The sequence below is a fragment of the Episyrphus balteatus genome, chromosome 3 (genome assembly GCF_945859705.1).
Source record: "Episyrphus balteatus chromosome 3, idEpiBalt1.1, whole genome shotgun sequence".
NCBI lineage: Eukaryota > Metazoa > Arthropoda > Insecta > Diptera > Syrphidae > Episyrphus > Episyrphus balteatus.
In genome coordinates this window covers 102,889,459-102,916,098 of record NC_079136.1, presented here as the reverse complement: position 1 = coordinate 102,916,098, position 26,640 = coordinate 102,889,459, and the positions used below count along the sequence as shown (strand labels likewise).

Genomic DNA, 26,640 nt, shown 5'->3' with positions numbered 1-26,640 from the left:
GATAAAAACTGAAAAAAAAAGTCAAGATTAAAAGAACATTGAGGTTCAAAATTAAAGCGAATAGCGAAAAAAAAAAACTGAAATTTGATGCGAAAAAAAGGTGAACAGATAGGAAAGAAACAAAATTAGTGTAAAAAAAAAAAAAAAAAAAAAAAAACTTAGAAAAAAAAAAACAAAAAAAAAAAATAACAAAACAAAAATAAATAAATAATTAAAAACAAAAACAATATATATATATATAAAAAAAAAAAAAAATATTTAAGAATTTCCTAGTTCCATCTTTTCAAATATTTATTGCTAATTTTTTTTTGGATATAATTTAGCTTAGGATCTAATCTTACTAATAAAATTAATTCCTTGGGGTTTTAGAGTACGTCTCGATTTGATCCAGATTTGCGGTAAGGGGATGAATGCTGAGGTAGCTGAAGAAGTGAGTCGAATAATAAATATCTCCTTACAAAATAATCAGGCGTTAACCCGAGCCAAATACTTACAAATTAGAGAAAAAACGTCCAGGATGCCGATAACCCATTCGCCAAGAAAACCTGATGCCCCTCCACCGGGCGATAACGAGCAGAGTACGTTGGTGAACTTACCGTCGCCGTACTCGGTACCACCACCACCACTTCCGACTTCAGGTAGTCACCCTTCCGGGTCAATCACCTCCGAAATATCACCGACGTTCAGCCCTTTAACGCAAGTGGGTGGCGTATCAGGGGGAAACCAAGGGGGTGAATTTCAACCTCCTCCAAATTTTTCAGGTACCACCGAACGTTCTGAAAGCAGGAATGGGGGACAGAACAGGTCGGTTAGGGATGACACTGTGCGTCCAGAAGATGGCAATCCTACGCCAGTCAATGCGGCTATATCGGGGGATTTAATTTTGGCTATAAACCGAGCCGTCAGCGATGCTTGTCAACGCTATACAAGTGCCTTGAGGGGAGAACTGGCGGAGTTTCTGAAAATAAACATAGAACAAACATTTAATCAGCGGAAAGAAGTTGGGAATCAAAGCGATCAGAATACTCACCGAGCCACTCCGCAGGTTAACCGGATTGGTACTGCAAATGGTCAGGGGATAGCGTTGGAAGCATCGGGCGGTCGGTCATCTTGTGAGGTAGTGGGGGGTCAGTCTCAACTAAACCCGAATTCGAGAGCTTTCGTGCCGGTTAGTAACGTTATCCCCGGCTCCTTTAGCGTATTTCCTGGGGTAGGTAGAGTAGAAAATGGAGGATACCAACCAAACGTTCAACCGAGTCAATACTGCGAAGTGCCGAATGTCTCCACGGGGTATCAACCAAATACTCGACCTATGAGCAATCCGACAAAAGTGGATAAATGGAGAGTGAAATTTGACGGCAGATTGGATGTACTTACCGTGGAGGATTTCGTGTTCATGATTGAGTTCCTTCAGCAACAGCATGCCTGTCCCTGGTCCGAAGTCCTTAGAGACTTTCACACGTTTCTCGCTGGTACTGCATATGAGTGGTATTGGCAGTTCCAGCGATCTAATTATGGTGCAAACTGGCAAACGCTACGCGCCGCCTTAATGAACCAATTCCGGAATCCAATGTCCGATTTCGAAATTATGAGGGACTTGATGGATCGTCGGCAAGGGGGTTGGGAGAGTTGCGATGATTATTTTGCAGCGGTAAACAGGGTGAAGTCACAACTTAGGGTTCCGATTCCAGAGGCGGAATTGGTTCGCATTCTCAAGCGTAATCTTAATGAAAGAATAGGTCGGTTGGTATACCCTCAAGCTATTTTCACGCTAGAGCAGTTGCGGAGGGCGTGCAAGGATGCTGAGTACGCGTTCCCTCTTAAGGAACGAGAGGCAACAAAAGCACATCATAAGCCTTTAAATAAGTACGCCGTTAATGACCTCGCGATGGAAGGGTCAGATCCAAATTACGGCGATGAGCAAATAGCGGCTTTTCAGCACTCTGGTGCTCGACCAAAGAGTGGACGGGACATAAGTACATTGACTTGTTTCAATTGTAACCTTAAGGGTCACAAGTTTAAAGACTGTCCTGTAGCGCCCACAAAAATATTTTGTTACCATTGTGGACGGGAGGGAGTCATTTCCACGAAATGTCCAAATTGTGCCTCGGGAAACAAGTACCGGAACACGGCGTCGAAGGGGGAGTCGTGTTCCAATCAGACACCCCAGGGGCATTCGAAAGAAAATTAGAAGATCCTTCAAAACAAATCCAAATTTTACCACGAATTCGAACCTGTAAAGATAAAAACAAAAAACTTTATGAAATTAGGCCATTACATGTTAGGCTAAGAGAATATAATATAGCTAGAGAAAGAATTTTTAACGAAAATGGTGCAGCACCATCAAAACGAGTTCTGAAGGCTAGGTTTCGGTACAAGAAGAGAAAAGAAATTAAGAAAAGTATTTCGTCGACAATTTTAGATGTGGCAACTGATCCCCGCCCTTATGCCAAAGTCGAAATCGCTGGGAAAATAATTCTGGGTCTGCTAGATAGTGGGGCTAGTATTAGCATTTTGGGTAAGGGATGCATGGAATTTGTAAAAACTGGCAATTTAAAAGTTTTTCCATACCAGGCGGGTGTCAAAACGGCCGATGGAAAAAACCAGTCCATAGTTGGGAAAGTTCAGACCGAAGTCAAGTTTAAAGACCAAATTCATCAGAATATTTTCTATCTAGTTCCAAACTTAGAACAAGAACTATACTTGGGAATAGATTTCTGGAGGGCGTTTAATATAGCACCAAATGTCGTCAGCTCAGTTTCTGTTCCAGAGGCGGACGCGGATCTATTGAACGCACACAACCTGACATTTGAGCAACGGTCGAAGTTGGAGGCGGTTAAGCAGAAATTCTTGGATTATGATCGACATGGTCTCGGGAAAACATCATTAATGGAACATGTCATCGATACTGGAAACGCGGAGCCTGTTAAGCAGAGACACTACCCTGTTTCTCCAGCGGTTCAAGCCATTTTATACAAAGAAGTGGACCGAATGCTTGAGCTCGGCGTTATAGAGGAGAGTGAGAGTCCTTGGTGCTCGCCTGTTGTCCTTATAAAGAAACCAGCAACCGACAGGACTATTAAGTACCGCTTTTGTCTGGATTCTCGTAAGGTCAACGAGTTGAGTAAAAAGGACGCTAACCCTCTACCTCATATTGAAGGGCTCATCAGCCGGTTACCTAATACCTACTTCATAAGCAGCGTTGATTTGAAAGAAGCATTTTGGCAGATCCCGCTGGAGAAGGAGAGTAGGGAGAAAACTGCGTTTGCGGTACCGGGAAGATCCTTATACCAGTTCACAGTAATGCCATTTGGGTTGTGTAATGCTGCTCAAAGACTTTGCCGTTTAATGGATAAGGTAATTCCTGCACGACTCAGGGACAACGTTTTCGTGTATTTAGACGACTTGTTAGTAATCGCTCCAGATTTTGAGACGCATATCACCGTGCTAGCCGAAGTAGCCGAGTGCCTTAGAAAGGCAAACTTGACCATCAACGTGGGCAAGTCAAAATTTTGTTTTAAAGAATTAAAATACTTGGGATTTATCATAGGTGGCGGGCAAGTTAAAACCGATCCGGCCAAAGTTGAGGCGGTGGTGGATTTTCCAGTGCCGAAAAATTCAAGACAAGTCCGACGGCTACTAGGTCTAGCAGGGTGGTATAGGAGATTCATCAAAGATTTTTCTAGCTTAACCGCACCTCTTACAGATACTCTTAAGGTCAAAAGGGGTAAGTTTAAAATGACGGATGAGGCATTAGTGGCTTTTGAGCAACTCAAAAGGGCCCTTACGACGGCTCCGGTACTGTCTCATCCTGATTTCAAAAAACGATTTTTCGTTCAATGTGATGCGTCCGACACTGGAATAGGAGCTGTGCTATTTCAGAAGAACGATGAGAATGAAGAGGTTCCGATATCGTACTTTTCGCAAAAATTGAATAGCTGTCAGCGAAACTATACTGTGACCGAGAGAGAGTGTATGGCAGCGGTTATGGCAATTAAGAAGTTCAGGCCCTATGTCGAGGGTATGGATTTTACGGTTATTACCGACCACTCGAGTCTCAAATGGTTAATGACCATGAAGGACTTGAGTGGAAGGCTAGCCCGATGGAGCTTAGAGTTACAGGGTTATATCTTCGACATAGAGCATCGAAAAGGAACACTGAATGTTGTGCCAGACACACTTTCTCGGGCACATTTAGAAAGTATAGAGATAGAAGATATCGCACCGTTGATAGATTTGACTTCCGAAGAGTTCGAGTCTGAAGAATATAAAGGTCTGATTGAGACCATACGCAAACATCAAAATGAATTGCCCGATTTGAAAATCGAAGAGGATTTTGTCTACAAGCGATCATTGCCACTGGCAGATGAAGATTTGTCGGAGCATAATTGGCGATTGTGGGTACCCTCCGGGTTAACCGAAGAAATTATAGCCAAAGCACATGACCCTCCGCAGGCGGCTCATGGTGGCATCGCAAAAACACTACATCGTATTCGACAATTTTTCTATTGGCCTAACATGACCGTACAAATAAGGCAATATGTGTCTAAATGTGATATATGTAAACAATGTAAACCGTCCTCTCAGATTCTTCGTCCACCTATCGAAAACACGTTTAGTATAAATCGTCCTTTTCAGAAGCTATACATAGATTTTTTGGGTCCTTATCCAAGATCCAAAGCGGGAAACGCTTACGTGTTTGTCGTTCTCGAACATTTATCAAAATACGTTTTCCTAGAACCCTTACGCTCAGCGAACAGCAGCAGTGTAATACACTTTTTAAAAAACGACATTTTTAATGCTTTCGGAGTGCCTCAGATCATCCACTCGGATAATGGGCAACAATTTTTATCTAAAGAGTTCCAAAACCTACTTCAAAAATATGGGATTCGACATTTTCGAACGGCTAATTACTCGCCGCAGTCGAACGCTTCGGAAAGGGTCAACCGAACTCTACTAGCAGCTATACGCTCTTATCTGAAAGATGATCAACGCGACTGGGATGTTCACCTCAGTGACATCGCAGGCGCGTTGAGAAGTTCAGTTCACTCGGCGACTGGTGTGTCACCATATTTTGTCCTGTTTGGGGTGAACATGATGACTCATGGCAGTGGTTACGAACTGGTTCAAAAATTAAGCGTAATAGATGATGGGGAACTGTTGACAATTCCTAGGCAGAATAGACTTCAATGCATTCGCGAGAAAGTTAAAGAAAGTATTTTGAAAGCCCAAGAGAAAAGCTCGAAAACGTATAATCTGCGAACTCGAAAGGTAGTATATGTACCTGGCCAAGAGGTATTTCGGCGAAATTTCGTTTTGAGTGATACGTCAAAATATTTAGCCTCAAAACTATGCCCTAAATTTGTGAAATGTCGAGTGGTGAAAGCGGTAGGGAAAAACATGTATGAACTAGAAAACCTAAGTGGCAAGAAAATAGGAATATTCCATGCCAAAGATATCAAGCAATAGAAAACCTGTGATATAAATGTTCGTGCTAAGTCCCTGGTCGATATACCAAAAACCCGGATAAAGAATCTTAAAACAATTTTTTTTCAGTGTAGAGTCCAACCTTCAGAAAAGTCCAAGAAAAAATTTTAAGTCTAGAGCCTATTCAGATTTAGATAGTTTACTAATTTATATAGAATTTGATTTATTTAGGTTAGGTTAGTTATTTATTTGTTATTAGAGTAGTTTTATATAATAGTTATACATAGTTTCAATTATTTAGCTATTTATTTTCAGATTTTATTAGAGTTATTTATTTCCAGATTTTATAATAGTGTCTATTTTTTTTATTTTTATTAGAGTTATTGGTTTAGTGAGTAAAGAAGATTATTTATTTGAATGTTAATTTATTTCGTTTGTTTACAGTGAAGTCCATAAGACCCTGTGATATGAATGTTATAGATTTTAAGAATTTTGCAATATTCATGTATTTTTGTTAATTTATTTCGTTTGTTTACAGTGAAGTCCATAAGACCCTGTGATATGAATGTTATAGATTTTAAGAATTTTGCAATATTCATGAATTTTTGTTAATTTATTTCGTTTGTTTACAGTGAAGTCCATAAGACCCTGTGATATGAATGTTATAGATTTTAAGAAATTTTGCAATATTCATGTATTTTTGTTAATTTATTTAGTTTGTCATACAATTCTTGTTAATTTATTTCAAAATTTATTAAAATTCATTTTACTAGTTATATTTAGAACAGATTATTCGAGAATTACCAAACCATATATTTAATAATTCACTTTTAGTTAAAGTTGTTTTTAATTTATTGTTTTATAGTTTAGATTTCATATTATTCTAGTTAGATTTTAGTTTTTTTAATAATTTTCCATAAGTGTAGCGATCTCAGTTACTTTATCGCCAAGTGATTCTGATAGATAGCACCTAATAGGTAGTAAGAGATGCATTGGTAAACAAGATCCAGTATCATGGTGCACAAAATACTTCCAAATGAAAAAAAAAAAGAAAAGAACTATTTGAAGCCCCGGGCCAAGAAAGAGAAAACAACCACGGATACAATACCCCTAAGAAAGCAAGAAACTTACAACACCTCAGTATCTTAACAATGTTTTTATTTTTCGCACACAAAACGCCTTACAAAATTAGATTGGAAGTATCGTTGATAATACTGTTACTAAACTAGTACAAGAACAAATAGGTAATGCTTAACCTAATTAGTGGCTAGATCACTCACCAAATTTTAATTTTAGTAGGTAGTGTAACCATAAATCTTCGATAAATCGTCAGCCTTGAGTAAACCAAGTAATATAATTTTTCACCTAAAATCGATAAAATCTTTAAGATTTAAAATATTCATGTAATGAAGCGATAGGAGTACCTAAAAATGGGAAAAGACCACAAAAAAGGTATTGCCCGGCTTGTGGGTAAGTGGGTTAGTCCCCACCGTTCGAAAACATTGGTACATATGAGGCATCCTTCCATCGTCTCTGCCGCGTTAACACCATGGCAAAACCGATGTTTTGTTGTGGCTGCCTTGTCGTGCTATTGACGAAGATAAATGGACCAGGAAGCACCCACAGCTGGGAAGCTCTTACCATCGCCACAGATCACCCGCGTCCGTGTGGTCAAGGCCAAGCTAGAATGGCAAGAAAAGAAAAAAAATTAGCAGCAGGAGGTCGGCAAGGAATTTCATCTGGGACTTACCTGCGAACACGTCAATACGGATGGGATTGTTGTTTCAATAGTGTGGTGGTTGATGGAAAATAATTAAAATTATAGAAATGGAGGGTTTTCCAATTTGTTTTGTTTTATTTGGTGTACCTATTTGGTTATATTTTTTCTTCTTGTTCATGGGATGTCTGTCACCTTCGTTCTGTCATCCATCTTTGTTATAGAAACTTCAAACAGCTGATTGCTGGGAACAAAGATGAATGCATTCAGGAATAACATAAATAATTTCCTAAGGGAAATTTGTTTTTAGGTTCGTGTCGAAGATATGAACGAGTGCGGTGGGCATTTAAGGGGCATTATAAACCAAGAAATCGTAGGCAAGAAGGGAGTGGGTAAGGAGAGCCCCTTAAAAGTAGTGGGTCTTGGAAAAACGGCTCCCATGTACCTTAACACAGTAAGAGAATACTGGTGTTTTTTTTGGGGAACTAAGTAAGAGTTCGTACGGTGTCAGGGATATGTATTCGAGGTACACTTTTAGTTCCAAAGTATTCATCCCCGACGTAATATCCAAGTGGTTCTAGTGCTCAAAGTAAGGGTTTTTTTTGTGAATTTTTTTCAAGTCAAAGTCAGTGTTAATTTAAATTATATATTGTTTTTATTGGTAGATATAAAGTGTTGGATACAGAATAATTTTCGAAGGAGATTCTTTGCAACTAAATAGTAAAAGAGTTAAATAAGGGTGAGTGATTTTTTTTAAATATTTTATTGCGTTAGAGTTAGGATTTTAAAATGAAATTTGCATTAGGTATCGCGGGTGAAATAACAGGCAATAACGGCCGTTAGCCTTTGTGCGTCGTGGGAGGTACCGAAAGAAACGGAACAAAATTCAACTGGTGTAAAAACCGTGGAACAACGGTCACCAATTATACAACGGAAAACAGCCATAATACAGATAAGTGGTCCGTAAATTTAAAATGTTTTTTTCTGGAAATTTAAAAAAAAAGGCAACCATATCACGCGATACCCTATTTAATAAAAATATCAAAAAACACATAAATTTCCCTATTATCGAAAAAATACTAATCGGATACCGCAACCCATAGGGAACAATTCAGCGGAAGTTGGAATTCGGCCATCGCGGTCAAAAACTAAAGCATAAGCTCGGGCGAGATTATTTCTTGCTGGCAGTTTAAAATTTTAATTTTAAAACTAGAAAATTTGTAATTGAAAATTTAGTTACATAAGTATTGAGAAAAAAAAAGGAACATCGTTGCGACAACCGGGTCGGTGGGTTGGGTCAAGTTTCCCCTAAGCGATTTTTTTTGATTGTGCAGGTACCAAAAAAAAAGGGTACTAAAACCCCTTCTATAGAGCGCTCTCTAGAGGCAGGGAAGAGGCAACTTGCCGGAGGTCAATTTTTAAATATAGGTGGGATTGGACCTGGCCGAAAAAGGGCATTGGCATCGAGTTGGGTGGTTTTCATCTTTCCAGGTTCTAAGGAAGCTGGAACGGTGTGACCGAGCGGGGCATAAAGGTCCGCCAGCGAACTGAGTCCTTTTTTTTTGATCAAAATATTTATCCCTGGCTATATAAAAGATTTATTTTTTTTATCATTTGCTAAACATATACAAATATTATAAGAAACAAAAAAAAATCATACTTATCCTTTTGCATAATCTTTGCCATCAACATACAACACAACTATTACTATATGTTTTTTTTAATTTCTTGTCAATAATAATAATACTGTATGAACTGCAATCAAAACATAAATCCCAATTTAATAAACTGATTGTCAAATTGTTAGTCACTACAATGAATGTGTATTTATTCAAATAACGTTGAAGACGCTCAAATATGAGCTGCTGAGAGTTTAAATTTTCAGGGGGTGGGAAGGGTGGAGCGAATATAAGAGGTGAGATGCGGTGAGTTTGGAGGACGGTCGCCAAAGGGGAGTCCTTACCGACAAAAATCGAGCCCTAAGGATTCCAGGAGCGGAGTGGGAAGGCTCAGCTGCGACAACATCTGCGGGTAGTTCCAAAAAGGTGGTATAAGGTAATTTAATGTGTGAATGAACTATTTGTATTGAGATAAGTGAAGATCACTGTTGGCATGGTTTGAATTTTTGTAGCGAGGTGAGGTTTGGTGGAGGGGCAAGATCCCCCCCTATATCCGGCGAGCTAGCCCGCGCATCGCCAGCATGCCACGGCCCCGTCTACCAGACACTCGGACCCTTCCTATACCGAATCCCACCCATTTCCTGCAATTTCCGATTCCGTATTTATCCTACCCAACGAATCCCATCCTCAGGTCCCACTCCAGTTGCCCGTTACAGGACTCCAAAATAAAATCTTTTAAAGCAATATTGAAAGGTCATGCGGCAGGTCGATTATGGCTTTTTTGAAATAGTTACTGACAATAATCAGCAATAGTTTGTAAGTAAGATTCACTTGAATGTTTATTTAAATAATTGCTGCGTAATTATATTTTTTTGCTAATTTCTTGGTAAATACTAATTTGAAATCTTTGAACTTGTTTGGGCATGATGCACTTCATTGAATTTATGTTTTTTAATAAAAAAAAAAACAACAAAAAGCTTAAAAAGCAATATAATTACTCCAAAAATATTGTTTGTTTTGACTGCAAGTTGGTTATTTTCATATACCGTACATTACTATAATGTTGTATGTCAAACATAGAACAAAAAAATCAACTGGAAATGCAAGGAAATCAAATAAATGTTCTATGTCAAAACAGAAAAACGTTAATTAAACAGATTTCCAGCATGAAAAAAGAAATTTTAGCATTTGAATCGATAGATTATCCACCTACGGTAGTTAATTTACTATTTTCATGCAAAAATACATAAATAAAGAGTGAAATTCAGATACTCCAAACTTTGTAGTCGATTTTCTCTAAACATTTTTTTGAAACATAGAACATTATAGTTTTGAGGCAGCGATTTATAGATTCACGACATTCCCCACACATCGGACACGAACACAACGATAGGTTCACGACTTTCACCACGCCTCGCAGCTTGTAGGCAAACGTCAGTTGACCGCCAAGTTTCCAGTCTTGGTATTTTTTGTTTATGGGCTGGGCTGTCAAAACCTTAAGTAGCCATCTTTTTTTCTTTCATTTGACAGTTCTCGATACTGAGTTTTTTCTAATGATCATACCTTCTCTTCTTATACCATGGGTGGTTTTGGCGTTGTGCCCACGATATTGCTTAAGGCCTGGTACGCAGCTCGCGCTAAATTTTAGCTCCCATACAAATTATCGAAAAATTTTAGCCCAGCCCTTGTATATAAAAACTATATATAAAAATACTCAAATTACTATCACCTAGGAAACAAGAAATAAACAAAGCGTTGTAAACAAAAAATATTTTGTTTACATTTCTCCTTCCCTATTCCCAAGCAGTCGAAATTCAAATTTCAAACATATGATTTCGGTTTTTTCTCTTTATCCTTTTAAAAAGATGAAAGTATTTTTCTCTTTCTTACACACGTATTTTATTCCTTCATTCTACTTTCCAAAACTTGGAAAAAAGCTACCGCAGCGCACCCTAGTTAAAGGAAGCGGACCTAATAAATTCACTTTCATGATAGTACTATAGTTTCTATATACAAGGGCCCAGCTAAAATGGATCCCATACAAATTATCGATAACTTGTATGGCTAAAATTTAGCGCGAGCATCGTACTTTAAAAAGATCATGGTTTGTAGTTCTTTTGTCACAAAAGACTTTAATGTACCCAATCATTTAAAGCTGAAACACAATCACGCTTTGCCGTCGATTTTGACAACTGCGAAAAGTTCAACTATAGGAAATCTGTGTATCCTCACACAATGACGCTTTTCTTACGTACGCTTTTTTTGACAAACGTAAGGAAACGTAAGAAAGCGAGCAAAAGTTCAACCAGACTGAACTTTTGCTCGCTTTCTGACATTTAACAGACATAGTTACAGTCACCCACATTATTATTGCGCCAAATGTGAATAAAAAAAAATAAATTATTGCAAAACTATGTGTGTTTTTGAATTTCTCTCTATAGATTTTGCACAAAAAAACGACATCGAGATATTTTAAATCAAAACAATTTACGTATTAAAAACAAAAAAAAATTAATGATGTTTTAGACTGAGTGTTATCGTTAAAAACAATATATTTTGATTGGTTTTGTTTTTATAACTATAGGATTAAAGAATAAACAAATTTCTATGCATTTTTTAAACACATTAATATCCTTTTTCATTTTTCCACAATTAAATCAAGATAAAGACTTGGCCCAATAATTTTGTGAGTGACTGTGTTTTTTTTATTTGACAGCAGATTTTATGTTGCAATCAGCTGTTCAAAGTCAAAGTGACAGAAGCGCGCTTTGAGGATTTCTCAACGTAACGCAACGAAGCGACGCCCTAAAGCGTGATTGTGTTTCAGCTTTTACTTTTCAAAGTTGTCTTCACAACAAAATTTGTTTGTGATAAATATTTTATCATGTGAAGATATTTTGACATTTTTTTAATTTTTTTCACAAAACAAGAATCGGATTCGTTGTGAAGCTGTGAAATTTTTTTTCATTTTAAAATATCACAGAACGAGAATCGACCCTCAGGTTTAATGCCATGAATTCAATCATCTTGCTCCAGTGTGCGACGGTCGCCTTTCCGACAATTAGAAAGTATTAGCCAAAAATAATTGTTTTGTTGAGACCTCGAATGTCCAATAAGTACAAAAATTTAATAGAGTCGAAAAAAAGAACTTACTGAAAACTTCTTCATCTTTTTACTTGCTCTATAGGGCAAGTATTGGTTTCGTGTAGAAAAAAAATCGAGGATTTAATCAAAACCAACATTACGATGATGGAGAAGATAAAAAAAGTGGTTTTCGTCATGCCGTCCGTCGGTCTGTGCGTCTGTGCGTCTGTGCGTCTGTGCGTGTGTGCGTGTGTGCGTCTGTGCGTCTGTGCGTCCATCTGTACATCGAGCTAGGGCCTAAACGGATGGATGGATTTGCTTGAAACTTGGTACAGATGATTTTTACGTAATTCCCTAGACCAGTTTTTTTAATTTTTTTAATATCTCCATTTTAACGCATACCTCCCATATAACGTTTTCGAGGTATTGCAAATTTCTCGAAAACGGCTCTAACGATTTTGATCAAATTTGGTGTGCGGAATACTCTTATTGATTCCAACAAAACTGCGTTTTTAGTTTTTCTCAAAAAATGCGGAGAATGGAAATATGGCGTTGCCGTTTTTCGAAAATTGACATATTTTTAAGTTCATATATTTTATCAAAGCATTAGTTATTTTATTTAAAATTTACAGAGATCATTAGGTATAAAATGTTAAAAAAAAAATATTTTTAAAAACATTTTTGAAAAAAAAAAAATTTTTAATTTAATTTTTAAACTTTTGATTTTTTTAAACACAAGACAAGATTAACTCTGGAGAGTCTTAGAATCCAACAACAAATAAAGAGAACAATGAACACAAAAGAAGACACCGATTGCATTAAACAAAGCTATGCTGTAGCAATTTAATAAAAGTACCTGATACCCAGCTGTGATATAAGTGTCATATTTGAATTTGTTAGTTTTTATTTATTTATTTTTATTTGATTGTTCTTGCATTTATGTTTACATTTGTTTTTTTTATGTTCAATTTTGTGTCAGTGCCGTCTCCGGGATTTTTGCAATAGGAGCAGAAGGGAAACAAATTATACATTATGTTTTAGAATAGTTAAGTAAGAATGAAAAAATATTTGAATGTATTAAATTATTAAATTAAACTTAAACAACATTATACCATCTAATAGATTGAATAAATACCCCTGATGAAGTAAGGAAGCACTTACGAAACGTTGGGAAAATAATGGGATAAATTTGTTTTTATTCGCATTTTCTTTATGTGGACCAAAACAGCCTAACAACAGTGGAATAATTACATTAAAAAATTGGTCAAATTTAACAAATAAGATTTTTTTTTTTTTTGATTTTTTTTTCTACAAAATCTTAAATTTCCAATAGATATTTAAGATAAAGATACTGTGAACTACAAGAGCAAGTACGTGCGACCCAGTCGTGCATTTTATTTCTTCCACAAACCTATTCTAAATGAAGACTCCCAGGAAAGTATGTACAAATAGTTGGGATAAAAGCTTTTGGAATCAGACGAAGAGAATGTTATTCAAAGAAAGAACTTATATATCAAAATTGACACCCTTCAGCATATACAAATTATGAATATAAAATTAACCCAAGCATGCCGTAAAATCCCTCTATAGATTATAAATTTGTATCGCCAAAAAACCTTAAACAAAAAAGGTCATGAACCTTGAAATTAAATTTTTATCAACCTATGTAATTGCTTTCAGACGGGGAATATGAATATTGATTAAGGTAGTTTATAACCATCCCCATTTTTTCGCATGCAAGACGATGACAATATTTATTTGTCATAATCAACTTAACAGTGATTGCTTTTTCGGGAATGGAAATAACGGTGGGGAATAATGAGGTGACCATCATAGTTTTTTAAAAACTGTATTTTTATACAGGTATATACCTAATATAAAATTTTAAATTTTGAAAAAAAATGTTCATCATTATTGAAAACTTTTTTGAAAATTTTTGATTTTTCTTTGGTTTATCTAAAATTTTAACAGTATTTAAATGTTCAAATGAACTCAAAAGAATTTGATTTTGCTCATAAAAAAGTGAAAAGAAGTAAAGGCTTAACTACATACACCACTTTTTGAAAAAGTGGTACAGGAATGGGTGTTTGAAGAAACAAGTGCGGCATTTTTTTCATTTTTAAAGCCTGGTACGCAGCTCGCGCTAAATTTTAGCTCCCATACAAATTATCGAAAAATTTTATCTGAGCTAAAATGGATCCCATACAAATTATCGATAACTTGTATGGGAATTTTATCTCAGCTAAAATTTAGCGCGAGCAGCGTACCAGGCCTAAGTCTTAACTACATTGGCTCAAAAAGTGAAAAAGTACAAAAGTGAAAATTTTAAAACGCATTTTTGTATAGTTTTTCGGCCTGCAAAATTAAAACAAATGATGCAGAAAGCTCATTTTTTGGTCTAAAAAACAATTTTTATACTCTTTTTCACAAAACAACTGCGCTAGACAGAAAAAAAAATATTTTCACTTTTGTAATTTTTCAAAAAGTGGTGTATGTAGTTAAGCCTTTACAAAGTAGTGTGAGTTACACAAACACATATGCATTAAACCAGGGACGCAATGCTCTAAGATGGTTGCTCGCAAGGCGCAACGTTTTATCTAGGTGAAAATTTTTATTTATTTATGAAACACGTTATTTATGGTTTTTTAAAAATAAAAAAAAATAAAATATTGGCATTAAAGCATTAACTACATTGGCTTAAAAGTGTAAAAGTACAAAAGTGAAAATTTTCAAACGTATTTCTGGATGGAAAACTTAAAAAATGATGCAGAAAAGTTAAATTTTTGGTCTAAAAAACAATTTAGGTATATACTCATATATGTTTTATTTTGTTTTGCTGAATTGTTATGTTTATATTCTTTAGTTGTATAGCTTTCTTGAAATTCAATTAAAACGCCATTTTTAATTTTTTAATATTTTGCCAAAATATTAAATTACAAGTGCATGAAGTAAATCAAATTATTAAATACGAAGAAATAGCTAGTAATAAAAAAGACTATAGTAATACTTACCATAACTATCACAGAGAAAAATAGACCACATAAATTAGAACAAAAACAATAAGATTTCTCTATGGTTTTCATCCAAGAAGGAAACCTTATTAAAACAACCGGGTTTTCCTTATTGTTTTAAAATTTGCAGTTGTAGGGTTTTGAAAAGAAAAAAAAAACGACGACCAGGCCGGGAATCGAACTGGAGACTTCAAATCTTTAGTCGCCCACCTTACCACCAATTCCATTAAAGTTTTTGCAATTCCATTAAAGTTTTTGCAATTGTGTTAAAGAATGATTTTAAAGGACTTTCGAATTTGAAATACACTTTGGTTTTAATTCTATCACATACCAGAATACCTCGAATGACAGCTTTGGATTTATTTTTGACAGTTTTGTTTCCACGCTATCCTACACGATAAAAATGATATACACCTATTCCTGTTTTCCTGTACTTCTAATTCTTAGATCTACTCTCTCTATCCAATATCTGTGAATCTTAAATACTGTGTCTCCCTTTCAATACAGATCTGGAAATGCAGACGTATGTAAATCCAGCATAGTCATTTACAGCTGGAAAACTCTGTTTTATTTCATGTCAAAAGATCAAACAGTCAGAACAAAAAAACTGTTTGATGGATAAATATGTTACTTTGCAGATTAATTTCAGGTATATTAACCTTCAATAATAAGTTTAATTTTTCACCCATAGTTATAAAATACCGGTATATTTTCTAAATAACCTTAAAATGCCTATTTTGATAAATACGAAGTAAAGCCTAGTACGCTGGTGATGCGAAACGAAATTTTCCATACAAAATTTCGTTAACTAAATCTTGAACGACATTAAATTTGATTTGTTTTTGATTTCAAACTTATTTTCCGATGTTTTTTCTCGAATTTTTTTATTTGTACTTTAATTAATTTTGTTTCGCTATAATACCCGATGGTATTTTTTTGTTAACATGTTCGCTGTTGACTTTGGAGACTTCAAAATTGTTCGTTTCGCTTCAGCAGCGTACTAGGCTAACACATAAATAATATTTAAAAAAAGAATTATTCTTTGTAGAGAATAAAAAGAAATTTTTAAATGTACCCTTAAATTTCCTGTGAAATGATTCGTAGTTGAGGTATTATAATCAAAGTCAAGAGTATGGTTTTTGGTTTGATGAATGATTTTGCAGTCTAAAAAAATCGTAGAAGTTTAAATCAATATCTTGTAGCTAAAAAAATAGCCTTTCTAATAATAAGAATCGCATTTTATCAAAAAAATTTCCCACTTTCTTAAGAGAAAAATAAATATAAATTGAAAATGTTGGTTTTTGAACAGTTCCAATGATTTAGCTTTTTTCTCGTAAAGGCCCTAACTACAAAATTTTCGATTTTGATTTATTTTGCATATTTTGAGTTAGGGCATTCCCGACAAACAATTTTAGTTCTATAAAGCTTTACAGATGCAATTGTTGCTTCTGTAAAGCATTAAAGAAGCAAAATTGTTAGTATGGTTGTCTCTGAATTATTCTCATTTTTTTTAGCCTAGGTCTTCAAATAAGTTAGAAAATTCAAAATGTACTTTTGATTTTTTTCATTTTTATATGCTAATTGCGATATTACATTTAATGTTTCCCTCTATAGCCTGGTACGCTGCTCGCGCTAAATTTTAGCTCCCATACAAATTATCGAAAAATTTTATCTCAGCTAAATTCGATCCCATACAAATTATCGATAACTTGTATTAAAATTTTATCTCGGCTAAAATTTAGCGCGAGCAGCGTACCAGGCTTATAACTCAGAAGTAAGAAAAGTGTAGTTAAGGGTCTTTGTGAGATTATAAGCAGAATAGCCGAAAGTGTATTCGATCCCATAAGTGAGCAAAGAAGAACATTGTTAAGACTTCTGTAAAGTTTCTCATCAAGAACCGAAAGTGGTGTTTGATCCTATAAGCGTTCCCCAGAATTCTTATTGGACTATGCTATGCTCACCAAGAGGGAGGAAAAAAAATAAAATAAAATATAAGAAAAGAAAATAAAAGACAAGAAAAGAAAATAAAAGAAAAGAAAAGAAAAGAAAAAAAAAGAAAAGAAAACAAAAGAAAAAAAAAAAAAAAAAAAAATAAAATAAAATAAAAGAAAAGAAAATAAAATAAAATAAAATAAAATAAAATAAAATAAAATAAAATAAAAGAAAAGAAAAGAAAAGAAAAGAAAAGAAAATAAAAGAAAAGAAAAGAAATAAAAGAAAATAAAAGAAAAGAAAAGAAAAGAAAAGAAAAGAAAAGAAAAGAAAAGAAAAGAAAAGAAAAGAAAAGAAAAGAAAAGAAAAGAAAAGAAAAGAAAAGAAAAGAAAAGAAAAGAAAAGAAAAGAAAGGAAAAGAAAATAAAAGAAAATAAACACCAACGTTTAGGTGTGGAATATTTTTCATACAACTACCCGTACCACTACCTTTATAGTTTATATTTGATTTTATGATACATTTATTCACGTTTTAATATAAAATGTTAAAATGTTGAAAAAACAAATTTATTCGTCGCGAAGAGATTTCTAGTTGGTACTACGAACTGTCAGAATAAACTGACGTTCCACAGAATCCACATTCCCAACAAACAAAATTTTATCCTTGTTTTGGTTTTTGTAGTGAACGGTGTCTTCAATCGCTATGAATTAAAAACTCTCATGTGAAAGAAATCTCAAAATCAGCGAATATTCTTTGGTCGTTGTTCGCGCTCATATGAATAACAAATTTTAAGATACTTTGGAATTTTTAACAAGTGCTTCCACACACCCTTATGTACCTATCTAATGTTAAAACCACTACCCTTTGAAGTCGACATCAGCGCCAGTTTTTACCAACTATAACTAAAAATATTGACTTCCAGTTGTCACTTTCTTTTCCAATATCTTGGAATATTTTCCACTCAACTGTCAACACATTCCAGTTCTTGGAACGACAATTTGACTTTTCCCTGTCAGACTGTCAGCCGTCAGTTTACAACAACATGGCGGCCTGTAGACGTATTCCGCGGACGAAAATAAATTCAGCTGCATCGAAATTGTAGATTTTTTGTCGCGACACTTTATCGGAATCTCTAGACAGGAATAGTTGCTAATTAATTTTAATTCAATTCTCTAAAAGCAGCTACAAATAAACAAAAAAAAAAACCCTTAAATAATTGTGCAATTCCCGACGGATTCTATATAAACGCGTTGCTAAAAGAACGCATTTATTTACATTTTTCATGAGACCGAACTCCGCCTGTCTGCTATGCTTTTCTTGTTTATTTTCTAAAATTTCTTTTTAAAATCTGTACGCGCGTGTAGTTTGCCAATAAATGAAATCTATCTCAGAGTAAATAACTCTGTAAATAAAATAAAAGAAAATATTGTGTTAAAAAGAAAAAGCAAAATAATTTTGTGTAGTGCTGCTGTTTCACACTGGACGACATAATTTATATTATTTTGTTTAGTTTTTGACGTTTTTCTTCATTTTTTGTATTCTTTATTTCTTTATCTATGTGCAAAACGGAGCAGAGTTTGTAACACTAGCGGCAGACAAGTTGTAGCCAGCAGCTGTTTTCAGGGGTAAGAGAAGATGAAGTGACGATATTCATTGTCTGACGTCTGTGTCTGGTTTTATTGTGAAAAATCGAAGAAGAAACGTGAATTACGGAATCAATTTGCTACATAGTTTAAGAATTTTAAGTATTGTGGATGTTTACGACCAACTGGAATGTTCAAGGCTTCGTTGCGGTGGCCAAAATGAACCTAAAAATATCCATTTGGCCGATGCTTGCCCAGAGAAGGGGTTGTGTTGACAGAGTTGCCAAAACCAAATGTTATCTTTTGCGAAAAAAGTTTAATAGTATTATCGTTTGCATTTTTCTTTGTTTACATACCTTTTTACATTACCGTAAGATTAATTTAGGGCGGAATTCATAGTCGTCACTCAAGTTGAGAAATATCTTAAGCATTTTCTCAAGCGAATCCTTATTCACAGTCATCACTAGAGTCGAAATTTTTCTCAAGTGAACGTCTGAGGAGGCTTTTTTACTTGAAGAAACGCTTAAGTTTTTTTCAGTCAGTTGACATTAAACCGCAAGTGTCTTTGCGAGAGTTTTTTTTTTTGTATTTAACAATTAAAATTTATACGAAGGACATTTTAAATAGTTTGTACATATTTATTTATTTTTAAATATTGTTTAATCGCGATAAATCAAACCGATGGCGAATTATTAAAAAAATGATTTTTTGATGGCAGTTAATTCAAAATTCAAATCAGTCAAATTTTCGAGTTTGAGAAAAATATTTCCTCAAGACATGATTTTTCTTTAGGTACTCAAGTGACAGCCCTATTTTCAATTACCTTGAGCGATTGCTTGAAATATTTCTCAACTTACTGGAGATGAGAAAAATCTTAACTCGAGTAACGACTATGAATTCCGCTCTTTAATCTAGTTTAAGAGTTGGGTGTAATGTTGGGTATGTTTTGAAATAAAATACTTATTAAATCAAGTAATCTATTTGTTTTAAATGTTTATATCCCCACCCCCAAAACGTCTGCTTCTACTTTTGCAGAACTTTCATTAGCACTAGATTTTATTTATTTATTTTGGAATTGCTGATCTTGATAGTTCAATTCTTCTATTAGGCGATTTTAACCTCCCTTACATTGACTGTGTTCCATCAGAAGACGAATCCTGCTTTGAAGCTTCTAGTAGTAGTTATAGTAGAATTTATTTAGCTATTTTAAACTTGGTTTACACTTTCGTATATTAATATCTACATAATTGTTTCTCACAAAATAAGTAATTGATGTCGTTTTCGATTGGCTCTCCGGAAGCGTCCGGAATCATTCAGAAGACTTCTGAAACCGTTTTATTGGCATGAAAATGACAGCTAGAACGCTTCTCAGAAGAGAAAGTCTCTTCTTGATTTCAAATCAGAATCAAATCAAGAAGCACTAATACATGAATACTCACATGTCAAAGATACACTCAATCATTGTTTTTTATTATTTTTCATTCAAATTTTTTTCGTTTTCTGAAATTAATTTGTTTATTTATTTTCAAACAAATAAATTAAGCTTTTAAAATATTTTGCAAAACGAATTCCCGATTAATTTGTTGAATATTAGGTACTATTTTCTTCACATATTAATTATTTTTCAAGTCTTATGCCATATTTGACATTTTAAATTTCACAGAAAAACAAACACAAAAAAAATAGAATTGAGTGGAAGCAATTCAAACTGTTTTATTGGATTTCAGTATGAGTGAATCCTTGAGTGATTCCAATCTAGTCTAAGAGCCGGGAGCAGATTTTTTGCGTGAGAGGTAACCGATTCATATTAATATTAGAATAAGTCCCAGTCATGGTGATGACGAAAACGAACGTCTGCCAGCATGTGTCTGCGCCTTTGCTGAGAAAAAGTGCATCAAAAGTACATTTTTTCTGAAAATTGATTTAGTGAGGGTAACCACCTGGAAACAATTGGAACCTGACGCCCTCGTCGCCCTGATTACAAAAACACCCATGACAGACGTTTTAACCGCGCCCAAATACCCGACAGACGAGTCCGAAAACGCGTTTTTTTACACGTTTTTAGGGATTGGGGTAACCACCTAAAAACAATTGGAACCTGACGCCCTCGTCGCGCTGATTACAAAAATACCCATGACAGACATTTTAACCGCGCCCAAACACCCGACAGACGAGCCTAAAGACGCGCATTTTTTTAAGTCTAATGTCCTTTTCGATTAGTTTTACTCAAGGATTCACTCATTCTGAAATCTAATGTCGTTTTCGATTGGTTTCACTCAAGGATACACTCATTCTGAAATCGAATGGAACAGGTCAAATCGCTTCCACTCAATTCTGTTTTTTGTGTTTGTTTTTCTGTGAAATTTAAAATGTCAAAAATGGCATAAGATTTGAAAAATAGTTAATATTGAAAGAAAATAGTAACTTATATTCAAAAAATTATTCGGGAAATCGTTTTGCAAAATATTTTAAAAGCATAATTTATTTGTTTTAAAATAAATTAACAAATTAATTTTAAAAAAGAAAATATTTGAATAAAAAATAAAAACAAAAAAAAAAAACAATGATTGACTGTTTCTTTGACATGTGAGTATTCATGTATTAGTGCTTCTTGATTTGATTCTAATTTGAAATCGAGAAGAGAATTTCTCTTCTGAGAAGCGTTCTAGCTGTCATTTTCAAGCCAATAAAACGGTTTCAGAAGGCTTCTTAATGCTTCTGGACGCTTCCGGAGAGCCAATCGAAAACGACATAATAAAACAGTTTGAATCCCTTCTACTCAATTTTGTTGTATGTACCTACTTGTGTGAAGTTTCAAATGTCAAATATTTTTAGTATTTTTTTTTTCTTGCAAACGAAAAACATTGAAAAATTATAATTTTGAAGACTACGCTGAAGAAGATGATGATAATCAATTGTTCCACTGCATTAATTTATCCGTTTTTGTTTTGTTATTAATTTCAATTTCAAAAAATAATTGTTGAATAGGGGGGTTCACATTAACCAACTTACCGGACAGACCGATTGTCATTTGGCCTGATGGCCGTTTTATATTTTTCGTTCACACTCATCAGATAATTTTTATCAAAACCCATTTTTCAGCTTATTTTTAATGTATCTTTACCCTATATTGCTCTAAAATTAGAGAGAATGGATTATCACTGTCTGCCGGACAGACATGTCGTTTAATCGACTAACATGTCCGTCCGACCACCAAAAAATCAAAATTTTTTGAAAACCATCCGGCAAACCGGACAGGCTGTCGGATGGGTGTTCACATTATCAAAACAACATCAGATCAGACCAAATGGCGGCTGGTCTGTCCGGTAAGTTGGTCAATGTGAACCCCCCTAATGAAAAACAAAAAATTTTGACGGAGTTTTTTATTTTGACATTTGAGTGTTCATGTATTAGTGCTTCTTGAGTCGAGAAGAGAATTTATCTTCTGGGAAGCGTTCTAGCTGTCATTTTAAAGCCAATAAAACGGTTTCAGAAGGCTTCTGAATGATTCTGGACGCTTCCGGACAGCCAATCGAAAACGACATAAGTATGTATATGTTAGTTTCAATTTTAACATTAGATGGGAGACTATTGAAAAATCCCTTTAAAAATTTTCAGTCAGCACTCGTTTAAGCGATAAAGCCTACTCTAGTTAGAGCACTCGTTTAGTTCTAAATCCTCGTCTAACTTTTTCTCATTTTTCAACAGTTTAAACAACTCTTCTAACTAGAGTAGACATGTAACGTAACGTGAGAAAATTTCCAGTTGAACACACCTTTGCAGAAAAGTAAAAAAAAAAAAAAATATATAAATAATTCTGTGGCAATAAGGAAAAACCACATAAATCAGTTTTTACAACTTTTCAGGAGAGCGTTTTGAAAGTTTGGCTTCCCATAAGAAGTCAATGCTAATGTCATTTTTCTTTTACCTGTAATTCATAAGCCGCTTAAGATAAAAATATGAAAAAAATATGGTAGATAGAATCGCTTATTGTGCATCAGATTTTGTGAAAATCTCAATTTCGACATAAGTTGACTTATGTTGTTATTCCTTGTTGCCACAGAATTTGCAAAAACAAATATTTAAAAGAAAGTTCAAGTGATTTGTATTTCTTTTTTTTTTGTACCAAGAAGGTATTACGGAAATAAAATTAAAACTTGAAAAAAGAACACTGGCCTTGGCTTCAAATAACCAATCGTATGTGAAGTTGATCTGAAGCATAATTTTTATTGTATGGTTCGGGATATATTTTGTTCATTTATGTATGTGTTCAAATATGAGAAGAATTTATTTAACAGAATATTTTTCACTTCTAAAACCAATTTTCTTTACTATTATTGCTTTTCATTGACAGACATCAACAAATAAAAGCGTAATTTAAATAGATAAAGAAGAGTTTAGCTGTTTTTAAAGTTTGACGACCTGTTTAACAATAAAGTATACTTTAAGTCGTTCGAAAATATGAAAGAGTAGACTCTCGTTTTATTTTTTTTTTAGATCCGACCTCCGTTTTAAAGTAGATTTAGGCCGTGTGTGAATAGCGTTAAATAGTTAACCCCGTGTAAAATTTTTGACACTATTGAGGTGATTAAAATTTTTTCACCTGTTAAAAATTTGATGGGCTCTGGGACCTGGTTAAATTTAGGTTACATTTTTTTTGCAGATGGTTTTGTTTTTTTATTAAAAAGGAGTATCATGGCAATAAAGAGTTAGAGAAAAATATTAAACAATAAGCTATACAGCTGAAATTTTTGTATTCACCTAAATAGCGTCAAAAATAATTCACACACGGCCTTAGAGTAGGATTTAAATGTTTGAAAATTTGCGCTAAAATATTTTGTGTTCTATTATTTCTAAATGGTAAATTAAAATCCTTATTATTTCTTAAGTTACGTGTCCTGTTTTCATAACTTGTTATCAATCTTTATTGTAAATATATAGGTAATACATTATTCTTAATTTAAAAAACTAAATCAATCTGCCTAATTTTTCAAATGCCCTTCTTAAATCAATAAATACATCTGCAACTTTCTTGTTTTGATGTTTAATCTCCTTCCAGTCTGCCAGAATATAATTTAATGCTGATTCACAACAGTGTTTTCGTCTAAATCCAGATTGTTCCTCGATAATAATGTTATTTGAGGTTAAGTATTCTCAAAATTGAATTTGAACAAATTTTTCCAATATTTTTTTTCAAATATTGGAAGCATAGTGTCCAAATCTTTCAATGCCATTTCTAACATAAACATTTACCGTCTTCTTCCTGATTTTTTTTTACTTGGACGATCCTTTACTTAAAAATATGTAGTTATCTTCAAAAGACTTCGTATGCCTTTGACTTTCGAAAGGCTTACTATCAGCAGCTTTCTGACATTCTCAATACATCTAGTATTTGAAAACTTAACCGTTTATTGATGATATTGAGATAATCATTTTTCACTTTTAACGTGTTTTAAACAATTGTTTAAGCGAAATAGTAGGTAACAAAAAAAAAACAAAAAAGATGGAAATGCTCTAGCTTTTCTCATGCTTGGTATAATAAGAGCTAAATCTTCGAAATAAAAGAAACAATACGTCCCAGTTTTAGCAGATCGAACTATGGGTCTAACAGTCCGATTAATCAGTTGATTAATATTTTCAATAAACATTATAACTTAATTGACTCTGTTAACGTAAATTTGAAATCAAAACAGTTTAAAATTAGATTTTTCGTTAATTTTGTAAATTAGAAATTTAATTGTGTTAGCTTTTTTTTTTATACATACATTCATTTTTTATTATTATTGTTATTTATATTTATTTATATTTATAATTACCTGTAACGTTAGGATTTTAACGTGCTCAATAAAATCAAATCAAATCAAATCAAAACAAAGCTTGGAAACATTACAAAAGAACAATGTGCTCAGGAAATAAAGAAATTTACATTTTACTTTTTGAAGAGTGTATATGCAGATTATCTTAATTTACCATTCCCTTAGGCAAGTTATTTGTCAATTTTACTTTGTCAAGTGCAGACTTTGTACTTTTTGATTTTGTTGTTTTTAATTAAAAGTGCAATATAAATGTAACAAGTGTAAGTTTACTATTGTTTTTAGATGAATGTCAACAAATTTGTAACCTATTTATTAATGTTAATAAAGATTCCTTTGCCATTACCTGATGATGTTCATAGACATGAACGAAATGTCGTGACAAAAATCTATTTTTTTTAATTAACCTGAAGCCCGTTTCACAACATATAAAATCAGATTATCATAGTTCTAAGGAAAGTTGTCTTAAGCAAGACCTTTAATATTTTTGGAAATTTGTTAATATGAAAAAGAAGAAATCAGATGTCTATCCAGTCAATTTTAGTTATAAAAATAACATCTTAAAGAGTAACTTCAGATATTTGCGATGCTTTTGTGACTAATACGGTCAATCTTTTCTTGATACTGCCGTCAATGTGGACGTAGAATTGGATTTCTTCATATCTTGAAAAAATCATTCATCGCAAAATCAGGTGTTCCGCAAGGAAGCCATTTAGGACCTCTTCTTTTCATTAAAGGTATAAATGTTCTCCATTATGTATTCACCATAGTGAAATTCTTACATATTTTTGCAGATGATATGAAAATTTATAAAAGCTTTGAATCTGTCAATTATCGGCAACTTCTGCAAGGAGAAATTAAGGGTGAATCCATGACTACAAAAACGGCTCTACGTTTACAAATTGGTTTATTTCACATTGGTTTTATTAGTTAATTAACAAGGCTTATTGTATTTGTATTTGTAATTTAGCGAGTACAAAACACGATAAATTTGTTTTGTGAGTACAAATTTTATTTTTTTTTAACTTTTTTTTGGAATGAGATTGAATCAAAAGCCCTGTTTTTTCTACTCATTTTTTTTTTATTTTATTCAAAAAAAAAACAAAACACATACTTACTTGTAGCGATTGTTTTTGTTTTGCGAATAAAATAAAAAATGAATATCTACTGAGTATTGAAAAACTTAAACTTTGTTTTTTATTAGAACAAAATTAATCGCAACTGATGGTATTTTTCTTGACCTTGCAATGTTTGAACAAGAAATAATTAGATCAACTCAAATACTAGTTCCTTGAATTTACAAGAAAAAATCTTAAGTTTTGAGGACTTAAAAAAAGTTAAATTTAATGAATAAAATGTTTTAGCAAAAAAAAAAAAATTAAATTATTATTTCTGAAAAAGTAGAAAATAAAAATCCTTCTTAAACATTTTGCTTTATTTAATTCCTTAAGCCCTAAGATTTTTTTTGTAAAATATCAAGGTAATGTTATTTTAGAGTTAAGCTTCTTTTTTCTTTTTATTTCGATGAATTGAGTTAGTTTTATATGCAAAAATTTAAAACAAAACAATATTAAAAGTCATATATACCTTATCGCTTTTTTGTTTATAACTCTTAAATACGGCAGTATTAAAAAAATATTTTGTGCTCACCTTATTAAATTTAAAATTACCTAAAATTTTATTTTTTTTTTTCGATCCGAGCAATCAGTTTTAAGATATCACAACTTTAAAAATAGAAAAAATAATAAAGCCAGAAAAGAATAGGCCTTTTGCATAAAACTCTTAAGGAATGACCTCACTGGAAAGGTACATATGCAGTAGCGGTACGGGTAATTGTATGAACAAAATTCAAACCGAAATGTCAACGTTCATTTATCAATATCTGATAAATGTAACGTATCGAGTAGTGTATCCATTCTCAGATACGAGGTATTCTTACGAAAAGAAATCGACGTTTAACAACTCTCGTCTACAGTTCATATTTCTTTGGGGTTGGGGTCGAAATTTTGTATGTTGCAAAATTCTGTATTTAAAATACTGTATGCCAAAATACTGTATGTCAAAATTCTGTATGTGCAAAATGCTGTAGGAACAAAATTCTGAAAGTCAAAATTCTGTATAGCAAAATTCTGGTTGGTCAAAATACTGTATTTCAAAATTCTGTACATCAAAATTCTGTAAATCAAAATTCTGTAAAAATGCTGTAAAAAAATATCGTTTTGATAATGTAAAAAAGTGCGCGCGCACTTTTTTACATTATCAAAACGATATTTTTTTACAGCATTTTTACAGAATTTTGATATACAGTATTTTGCCGTACAGAATTTTACAAAACAGAATTTTGCATGTCAGTATTTTGTTGATACAGTATTTTGACGTACAGAATTTTGTATTTACAGTATAATGACGTACAGAATTATGGTATTACAGTATTTTGACCCCACAGAACTTTG

General features: G+C 33.4%; 1 protein-coding gene and 1 long non-coding RNA gene across 3 annotated transcripts in view; one reads left to right on the top strand and one right to left on the bottom strand.

Annotated features, from left to right (window-relative positions):
* Nucleotides 1-6,567: 6,567 nt before the first annotated feature.
* Nucleotides 6,568-7,374, bottom strand: LOC129915437 (uncharacterized). Its single transcript, XR_008772304.1, has 3 exons — nt 7,178-7,374; nt 6,852-7,109; nt 6,568-6,792 (listed from the first exon to the last, which is right to left on the bottom strand). It is a non-coding gene; the product is annotated as an uncharacterized LOC129915437 (long non-coding RNA).
* Nucleotides 7,375-17,816: 10,442 nt separating this feature from the next.
* LOC129914412 (heparan-sulfate 6-O-sulfotransferase 1) overlaps nt 17,817-26,640 on the top strand; it is a 258,614-nt gene continuing 249,790 nt past the window's right edge. Inside the window, exon 1 of one of the 2 annotated variants that reach the window (XM_055993657.1) lies at nt 17,817-18,416. The gene's annotated coding sequence lies outside the window, so the exon portion shown is untranslated. Of the gene's footprint in view, nt 18,417-21,755; nt 21,932-26,640 lie in introns of those variants that run through there. The other variant, XM_055993660.1, reaches the window with a different exon arrangement.